General features: G+C 33.7%; 1 long non-coding RNA gene across 1 annotated transcript; it reads left to right on the plus strand.

Annotated features, from left to right (window-relative positions):
• Window positions 1-1,594: 1,594 nt before the first annotated feature.
• On the plus strand, window positions 1,595-7,952 carry LOC150105604 (uncharacterized). Its single transcript, XR_016548491.1, has 4 exons — window positions 1,595-1,726; window positions 1,938-2,035; window positions 5,234-5,315; window positions 7,703-7,952. It is a non-coding gene; the product is annotated as an uncharacterized LOC150105604 (long non-coding RNA).
• Window positions 7,953-9,848: the final 1,896 nt, after the last annotated feature.

The raw sequence follows: 9,848 nt of genomic DNA on the forward strand, positions 1-9,848 counted from the left end.
TATTTTTTCTAAATGGGCAAACCATCGATGTCAAAGGACTGATCTATTTGAAAGAAACATTGCCAGTCTGAAGAACCTTTGCTTCATGAAAATTCAAGTAATTTACGAAGCTCATATAGAAAATTCCTCTTCATGGCCATTCGTTGATAAATATCGTTTTGTGTCTGAGCCAAAAGTCGCAATAAAAGTCTCTTTTTACCGTATTCATCCTATACAGTAGGATTAACGAATCTGTGAAACTATGGTTTCATACCTTCTAAGCGTTTCTCGTTGTCACTGATAACAGAACTCTCTCACTTTTAAACCACATCTCATTAACACGGCATCCAAGCTAAAAACACGAAACAATATACTGCAAAAATTGTGCGGAACACTTGGGGTACCTCAGCCGCAAAGCTACACTGTTCTTGGTTTCGTTTACTCTGCAGCTCAACCGTATCGGTGAAGAGCTCCCACGTGTACTTGGTTGATGCTCAGCTTAACACCATTATGCCCTTATTTCTGGAACTGTGGTCTCGACCTCAACCTACTGGTTCCAGTGCTAACCAACACCCACCACCACAGATCCAACTTTCTTCTACTTGAATACAGTAAAATCATGGAAATCCAAGATCTCCCAATCCACGAAGACATCTCTCCTCCTAGAAATAAATAGGCTAAAGTCATGGAACCCTCCAATCTTAACAGCGACAAATCTTGAGGAGACAAATTTTGACACGGACCTACCACGGAAAAATTTGTCTACCCTTAACAGATTCCACACTAATCATGGTAGATGTGCAGACCACCTTTACAAATAAGGCATGATTTCCTCACCCAGATGCGACTGTGGATTCCTCCCCCCCCCGTACAATTAGTCATAATACCAGTAGAATGCGCCCAGAGTGTACATCATGGAAACCTGTCGGACTTCATCCACTCCTGCACAAAACGTAAGACACTGGATAAGTATCCCAGTGTCTTACGTCTTATGCATCTTAAAAGTCATCTTTGATGACTTTTAAGATGCATAAGACATATTTTGCAGGAATATCGAAAAAATGCATCAGTTAAATAAAGTGCATTTAACAACGATTCGAGATTCTGTTGTTATATACGGTTTACGTAACTGGTGTATTTTTCGATATTCCTGTAAAAGATTCTTAATATAAAATTACGTTTAGGATAAAACTGAAAAATTAACAGTTGTAGTCTGTTCTTAATATCACATATATATATATATATATATATATATATATATATCAAAGATTATTGTAATGTAAATTTTCGTATGTGAGCCATACCCTAAATAAATAAATTCACAACATCGTTAATCTTCATCAAGAATGTACTTCTTTAATATCAATATCACAGTTATTAAACGTTTAATAGAATATTCCTAAACGTGCAAAATAATCAATTGATTAAAATGTTGGTACATGTTTCTGATCAGCTCTTATTTAGAAATTGCACGAGAAATCGTATATGTAAATAAAAAATAATGTGTTCATTTACTGCTGCAGGGAGCATTGGTCGGATTGTGTCTAGGAATCGGGATTGCTTCTTGGGTGGGAATTGGAATAACATCCGTGAAAAACAAAACATCAGAAGCATTGCCGTTATCCGTGGAACTATGTAATTATACCACAAACGCAAATAGCAATTACGCTGTAGATACGTTGGAAATGAACGGAACTTGGACGAATTCGACAGAAATGAACATCGAACTAACGGAAAAAGAAGAAGAGTGAGTAGTTAAGATTTTGATTTTTGAAATTTTTCCTTTCTGTTTTTTTTTTTATTTACAAAAATAAAAGACTCAGCTTGTGTATATTCTATACGCACAATGTAAATTAAAGCATTCATATAATCGTTTATTTTCATATATATTCAATGAGAAAAAATATAATTTTTATTCAAAATAAAGGGTAACTTTCACTTTATTTACTTTTCTTCAGATATATCTTTCCACTGTATAAACTCTCCTTTCTGTGGGTAACTGCTTTTGGCTTGTTAACAACAACAGTAGTGGGTTATCTAACAAGTTTTCTATCTGGTAAGATAAGTTACTTTATTTGAGCAGTTTTGATTCATTATAGCAAATTAATGTATTGCATTAGGAATTGAATATTAAGAACGAATTTGAAGGGGGGGAAGGTAAGAACAGATTAAAAAGGACACCTATTTGGTTACACTTAAATCTATTCAGAAATGTTATAAAATCGATAATAAACATCAGAGAAATAAAACACATTTTAAGAAACAATTTAGCAACCAGGATTTTGAGTAAAAAATAAACAATACAGATAGTTATGGAGAATGAATCTTTTTGTAATAACTCTTCAGTAGCAATTCAATATTAAAATATTTTAATATTAAATTGCTGATTCTGATTTTCATGAGAAATATAACAGCTGCTATTAAGTTTAGGGGAATCCTGCAGACCTGCAGACTCAATTCATTTATGAGAATAACATCAGATGCATAAAGTAAAGAACGAATTTTCTAGTTCGATTAAAATGTTTAATTGCCAATTTTGTTATACTGTAATACATATCAATAATGAATAATAGTGGTCAAAATTTTTACCATTGTCTCATACCTGATTTAACATGAAATAATCTTCCTATATCGCCATCAATTCTAACTATGACTTACAATTGATATATATATATATATATATATATATATATGTTGTGAACTTTTTGAAATTCACTTCTTCCAAGTTTACCTTAGCTTCGTTTTATACGATGCTTGCGCAAATCTTACAAAGAACAATCACTAGAAAAAAACTTTCTAAATTTTCTTTTTCACTTTTACTTCCTTTTTATAAATTGATGCTATTGAGAGCTCTACTACAATCATCAAGAATTCGATCTTATCACCTTCGGAGTAGCCATACCTTCCCATACTTCAATTTTTTGTGGCTTATTACACCTCGAGTGTTGAAAAGTGACCCGGATTTGATTCCTCATGAATGTTACCTACCACTTCGGAGTAACTTCTTGTTTCATTTTACAATCTTTCAAGGTAATTTTTCCATCGATATAAAATGTTTTTAACTCAGCTTCATGTCACCTATATCGTCTCCGATTCCTTTTTACAGTACTGTTTCAGCAATATTGCCTTTCCTTATATTTATTTTCTGTCCTCCTACTAAACGTTTCCCATTACAGTTGTTTACCTAGTTTTTCACAGTCCTCTGATTTCATGCATTTTCCCCGGTATTCTCTCAGAGCACATGCTGAATTATCTGCCAGAATCTTCGACTTCGTTTCTTATTTTCCATGATTGTCTCTCTAAATTCTTAAGTCTACATGGAATTCTTATTTTTCTCTAATTGCAGACATCCTAACTGACTATCTAAATATTTCTGTAGAGTCTGTCACTAAATCTCCAGTGTATGGTTCTTGTTTTCAAGTTGTTTCATTTCCGTCTTGAATAAAGCTGTCCATCTTTCTTTCTAAAATTTTTCCTTTAAATATTCAGTTTTGCAATATAAACTGCTCGAAACCCAAAATTGATCACTTCCTGTTTTAAATTCTCCGTGAAATCTTTTACCTGAACCTGGGTGCAGATATCACTGTCATCAATAACATAGTCGATGAGACTTTTGTTATTTCTTCTACCTTCTCTTCATGTAAACTTGTGCACATCTCCATCTCCTTATCGTACATTATTAGCTTTGCAATTTTCTCCATTTTTCCAAATATTTCTAACATTTGGTAAGTATTTGCTACTCTGCTATTTATATTTCTAAAAATGCAACTATCCTTTTTTCTTTGTTTCAGCTGTCTTCTTTAATTCTTCTAAAAATTCTAGTATATTTTCCTTAAAAGAAACTTCTTAGGAACCATAGCCTCAAATAAGCTACGCATTTTCTAATTGCCGATTCTGATATTTGTTCACATTTCTCCACTTGATATTGCATGCCATTCGAGAAGATAATTGTCATAATAAAATGTTATATTCAGGATATAATTATGATTATCCTCCTAATTATATTCTGAATATAACACTTCTTGTTTGTTGCTTAGAAGAATCTCACCTGTTTTTGTCTTTCTTTCGGAAACACCTGCCATTTCGATTCTGTGCTTATCCATTACTTTGCTACTTACATCAACATTGTGTGCCAGTTTTAAACTTTGTTGATATTGGAGTGGAGTCGTTTCAGTAGCTACATTTTTTCTCTTCGCTCTGGTTCCCTAATGAAAACAAATGGAGATTTGTTTAACTAGGCGAAGCCCGGACTAGCATGAAATTCGATTATGTTGCCGCATCATTTTGTATTTTGTTTTAAGGCAATATGAGAACAATTGGAACATCTAAATCCAAAATTGCCCAACCATCCTCATTCTTTCATTATCCAGGATACATACGGGATACGTCACAAGTAAGTGATATTGTACATTAGACTAGAACTCCTAGTTGTTTCTCAGTATTCCCTAAAAGGTGGCATGGAGGTTTTCTCTTAATTATTCATATTCGACGCTTAAGCTGGTAAATACGATTGATGAATAGCATTTTTATTCATAGATAAATATCGAAGTCTCGCCTTGATTTAATGCTTTATTAATTTACTTACATGAAAGTTAATTTATATTCCTCTATATGCAAATCTCATCATCCACTTTTCGACCACGAAATGGGGAAAATTATCTTCGTTTGGCTATTCTACCATAAATATTCTACTATAACTGCTTATTTTTAATGAAGGAACACGTTTTGTGTATTTATAATGCGTTACGAATAAAAGCTTTGTCAGTTTTATTTTTTTTTTAAGTTTCAGATGTTCATGTATCCCGTCGCAAAGGTCTGCGAAAATCCTAATTTTTTCAAGATTCTCTGTATCAGAGAAGACAAACTTCTCAGTGCAGGAAGATATAAAAGAAAAATCGAATACACGATAATTGTGTAGAGATATGTTGTAATGTATATGAGGATCATTATTTTAATATTATTTTATAAGATGATGATTCACAAAGACATGGCAAACTTTGTTTTGCTTTCACTAGATTTATGATTCAGTTCTACCGATTAAACCAATTTAATGGCCAGTTTATACTATCTTGTGGTACTAAAAACGCAGTATTACTGTAGTAAAGATTATGAGATTCTAATAAAATTTATTTAATTAATTCATTTATATAAATGCATATTTTAAAATAATTTGTAGCTATGCCTTACTTAATGTAGCATTAATATTCTGGAAGGAATACAAAAGAATTATACATTTGAAATGTTTTTTCTCTAGGATCTACTACGAAGGCTCAACTACAGTTGGTGAGTCCGTTTATAAGGAGGTATGTGAAGGATTACGAAGAAAATCAAAACATGTAAGGCATTTCCCCTATCTTTTGTAAAATCATGTCAATAGTTTTTCTCTTTCGTTTTAAGTAGTCGTTGAATGAATACATTTCTACTCTTTATTATAGTGAAAAAAGTCAAAGAAGATTAGTACACAAGAGAATAAATAGGAATACATCTAGTGTTAATCATAACAGATGAATAGGATGATATGGAAAATAATTCATTACTTGTAAAGTAACAGTTTGGGAATACTGTAGCTGCTCTTAAAATGGATCGATGGTTATTTTTCAATTGCGTCAATTTTTTTTCCTTTCTGGTAGTTTCAATGACCTGAAAAAATCACAAATAATTGAAAATTGAAAGTATTTTAAGAAGTGAAAGAATTATCAAGAGCTTTTTTCCATTGGAAAGATAACTAATTAAATCTAACTAAATCAAACCATCGCTGTTATAAATTTCGTATAATAATCACAGTAAAAACACAAAGACTCTGAACAAAAGTAGGATCATTGAGAAGGTAAACTGCCTCCTGAATGGAGAACCTATAGAACAAGTATTTCAACTATTTATGCAGAAATTTAGTGAATATGGCAAATTAAATTTAGAAATAGACAATCTCGATTTCGAAATATATATAGATGCCTTCTTTCTTTCATGTTGACCACTGTTCGCGTGCCCACGCACATACAAGCAGCGCTATTGTGCTATAGATTTTTCACTATCTCGTTCGTCGGATGGATATAAAAAGAAAATGTTTATTTCGGAAGAAGCAGCTGTAGTTTTAATACCAGTACATTATGCGTTTAAACTGTATGTAATTTCTGGACCGGTTATTATTTTAAGGAAGAAGAAACAACTTTCCAGTTTCTGAAAGAAAACTAACAATCTGGAATAATAAAATCAGCACGGTAATTACAGCAATCATTCTTTAGAAACCTTTTATAGCATATGTAATAAATCTGCGTTTACACGTACACGTTTCGTCAAACTATTATAACAATAATTCTTCCGATTAATCCACAATAACACCAAAGGCAACTTTTAAATACGTAAACATCATAAGGTAAATAAATTAAGTAAGGTAGATTAATTGCATTAATGATTCAATTAGCTCTTTACTCAGCTTAACTCTTTCTGAAATCAAATTACAATAACGAATCAAGAATGTTTCCTTACTTGAGAGGTCTAATCGTCTAAACGTAAATCAAAGGTTCAAAACACAGATATTTATATGAGATGAGGTTGAGAGTAGTAGAGATTTTGGTATTGGGTAAACTGGTAAATGGCAAAATTTTGGAATGAATGAAGAATATGACATCCTATACGGGACGCATGGAATTAAAAAAAAAACGCCTTGCCTTAGTAATTTGCTCACCTCTTTGAATAAAATAACAATTGAAGTAGATAAAGATAAGGATGCACAATAGTAATAGTATTCTAGATGATACGACACGGAATTATGTTAGATAAACTGGAGTAAATGAGGTTTGATATGAAGTGGTGATATTGGTAAAATAGTGGCTGATGCCAAACATCAAAGGATGGTATAGAATAGATCCAGAAGAAGAACAGTGATGAACAGTAGTATGAATAGTGATACAGTATACCACTGTTCATAGCTTCTCCTCTTGTAAATTACAACAGTGATAATGGTACTCTTTGCAATGGGTTTCCCCAGGACACTATATGATACCGTGTTTCATAAATTGGAGCAAATAAAATTAGGTATTATATCGGTAAGAGAGTGGCTGACAGACATCAAAGAGTAGTGTTTGGGATCTAGGAGAATGTAAGTAAAATAATAGTATTCCCATTAGGATTAGTGTTACGCAGATTCTATTAAATTTATATCATATTAATATAAAATAATGTTTAGGTAAAAATATGGGGTTTCAGCGAGATGTAAAGGGTGACGATATGCGAACAGATTCGTTTGCCAGGATAAAGTTGGGGATGAGGTTATTGTGGAGAGAATCCTAGACAATTCCTAATGAGAGTGAGAGATCTTCAGAATGTCCCCTATGAGGAAGGATTGAAGGTCTAATCGTATAGTATTGACAAGGAATATTTTTAATGTATCATAGCAAATAAGAGAAGAAGGCATCATCTTTGAAGATCGTGTAAGAGCGTAATTAGCAAAGGGACGATGACTATCTTTGTTTTGCTTGCAGAGTTTTTAATGTATGAAATGGGGTCTCGGAAATAGTCGCTAGTATGGATCTCAATATTCGTTTAAATATTCTGTGTTTGAGGTATAAAAAATAATGTGAGAAAAATCATTCACACAACGTTTTGATTCAATAGAAATCTTTATATGTAAAGAGGTATATTTATGTCATTCTGTAATGAAAATGAATTTCTGATAGTATACCATAATGTTTAAGTGTATTAAAGATGTTTTATATATTTACAGAAACATGAGCGAGACTGCCCCTCTTCAATCCCAGTGAGGACTCGTATGCCAAAGGATGTTACCATCAAAGTGGTTGAAAAGGACAACAGAGGAAACTTGCCTAATAATAAGTTACACATAGCTGTTATTAATATAAGAGCCTATGAGGTTCTCAATCTGAGGCAAAGTAACAATGCAGAACATGTAACTAACGTAAATGAAAAAGAAATACTTTAAACGCCCGGGAGAAAGAAAAACCGTCCCTATATTAATTAAGGAAATACAATTTGTCTCAATTAATAAATTTAAAATCATTTATTCTTTCCCGATTTATAAATAAACCTGAAAACATCAAAGAAGAACATGACATCCGTTATTGACCTGAAGTATCAAGCAAATCTGTTCAAGTAAATAAAATATAATAATAAAACTTTAAAATTATAATTTTAAATAACACCTTCATTTCTAGTTATCGATAGTAGAAAGAAATATATGCTGGTGAATAGTTCAGTGAGGTTTCTTTGCAAATTAAATTACAAAAAAATTTCAGACAATATTTTTGAAAATTACAACTACCACTGTTCATTTTTTTTTTTTGTTTGAAAACGACAAAGAAAGAGAAATATAACTATTTTAGTGTAATTAATAATTCTAGTAGTATTCAGAAAGTAGAATTCATAATTCTACTTTCTGAATTGTTAAACGCAAATTATGAATAAATCCCATTATTATAATTAATGAATTAAGTAGCGATTCAAAAAAGAAAATAAAGAAAAACGAAAATTATATTCCATTGAGAATTATATTTTGTTCATATTCATCATTTGTGATAAGAAGATTTTCGACTACTTTCGCCACCCCTTAAGGAATCGTTTTCTGGAATATGATTCTTCTTCTTCTTCTTCTTCTGCAGCTTCTCCCACTTAAGTGGGGTCACTGTTTGTTATGAGTCTCCTCCACACCTTCCTGTCTTGGGCTGTCACCACATCCAAGTTCTTCATCTTCAAGTCCTCTTCTACCAGCTCCCTCCATCTCTTCTTTGGCCGCCCACGCTTCCGCCTTCCTTGCACATCCATCTGCATGACCCTTCTTCCCACATATTCGTCCTCCCTCCTAATCACATGACCAAACCATCTCAACCTTGCCTCCTGTATTTTCGCTCCTAAGTTCGTAACTTTCACTGTTCTCCTGACATAGTCATTTCTCAGATGATCCTTTCTGGTCACACCGCACATCCACCTAAGCATTCTCATCTCTGCTACTTCCATCCTGCTGATGTTATTTTTCCTCAGGGCCACTGTTTCTATAGCATATGTCATAGCTGGCCTCACTACTGTCCTATAAATTTTGCCTTTCAGATTGATCGGCACCCTCTTATCACATAACACTCCAGCCATCTCCCTCCAGTTCCTCCAACCTGCTTGTATCCTGCATCCCACTTCCTTCTCACCTCCTCCATCTTCTTCCACTGTCGAACCTAAGTATCTAAAGTCTCTCACCTTCCTGATGACATTTCCTTCCAGCTCTAGGTCTGTCTCCTGGCCACCGCCCACTGCGCAACACATATACTCTGTCTTACTTCTGCTCAGTCTCATACCTCTCTCTTCCAGTACTTTTCTCCATCTTTCCAGTTTAGTTTCCGCTTCTTCTCTTGTATCTACACACAGCAAGATGTCATCTGCATACAACATTGTCCAAGGTACATCTTCTCTCACCTCCTCTGTTACCACCTCCATCACAATATTAAACAGAAACGGACTTAATGCTGACCCTTGATGCAAGCCAACTGTTACTTGAAAACTTTCTGTCTGTCCCAAACAGGTCCGAACACTTGTCTTCACATTTCTGTACATTTCCTGCACCAACCTGACATATTTCTCCGGCACCTTCTTCTCCCTCAGACACCTCCAGACTTCTTGCCTTGGCACTCTATCGTATGCTTTCTCCAGATCAATAAATACCAGATGTAGCTCCCTTTGTTTCTCTCGATATTTTTCCATCATCTGTCGTAACCCAAAGATATCATCTGTTGTTGATCTACCAGGCATGAAGCCAAATTGTTCCTTTGCAATCTCCACCTCCTCCCTCAATCTACCATCAAGAACCCTTTCTAGGATCTTCATTGTGTGGGACATTAACTTTATTCCTCTGTAATTTTTACAGTCTT

This window comes from Typopeltis vanoorti, chromosome 6 (genome assembly GCF_054136105.1).
Source record: "Typopeltis vanoorti isolate ZY-2024b chromosome 6, IOZ_Tvanoo_1.0, whole genome shotgun sequence".
Taxonomy (NCBI): domain Eukaryota; kingdom Metazoa; phylum Arthropoda; class Arachnida; order Uropygi; family Thelyphonidae; genus Typopeltis; species Typopeltis vanoorti.